Here is a 997-nt window from a genome sequence, read left to right on the forward strand (position 1 = left end):
CCTCCCTCAGTCTGAATGAACAGAAACTGAACTTTGTTCAGCAGCTGGAATCTGCAGCAAACACTGATAACGTTCACTGAACACACATTTTACTCTCACCATTTAGTTGCATCAAACCTTATTAAAACTCAAATCTGAAAACAACATAAGATATATTCTAAATGTTCAAGGAAGTTGATGAAGGTCTAACATCTTTCAAGGTTGAAATACATTTTCCAGTCCATCCATAAAGGAACAATCCATCAAAAAAAATAAAACAATCAGCATAAACAGTAAAATGTATTCAAACCCTCAGTTCAACCTGTTTAATTCTAATAAACATTTGAATAAAAAAATATTTTTAAAGTAAATAATCTGTCACAAATTAAGAAATATTTCTGTCTTCCACCTCTAGTCTGGGAGTTTCTTCAATGTTGTTGAATGAAAGAACATTTAATATCCTTATGAGGACATCAGCAGAATCGTAACTCTAACGCAGCAGAAAAGTTTTTTTATTTTATAAACCTTGAAGAAACTCTGAAAAATTACAACAAAAATTTAATGTTCTTATTTAAAAAAATTTGACTTGAAGTTAAATAAAATGATTGCTAATAACATTAAAACATATTTTAGTGTTTTTCAAATACCTGACAGGATTTATTTATTTTACCACAGATCCTTAAGGATCTTTAGTTCCAAAAAAAAAAAAAAAAAAAAAAATCTTCCAGGAGATTTCTTCAATGTTGTGTTAACTCTGGTAAAAACAAATGACTAAGTTTTCCAGTGCTAAAGGAAAATAATTGAAGGAGCAAACATCATTAATAATGCTTGGTCCTTGATTTGCCAACAGAATATTAGTATCCTACTGCCAGATGACTACAACCAACACTTTTTGAATGCTGGGTTTAAAGGTGCTTCCAGATATTTTCCACAGACAGAAATGCAAAACTGTGATGTCATGTCTCTTTTTGTAAATTAGCAAATAGACATAAAAAGGTGTCTGGTATGAATGAAAGAA

The sequence above is a fragment of the Poecilia formosa genome, unplaced genomic scaffold, assembly GCF_000485575.1.
Source record: "Poecilia formosa unplaced genomic scaffold, Poecilia_formosa-5.1.2 Scaffold1732, whole genome shotgun sequence".
NCBI classification, from domain to species: domain Eukaryota; kingdom Metazoa; phylum Chordata; class Actinopteri; order Cyprinodontiformes; family Poeciliidae; genus Poecilia; species Poecilia formosa.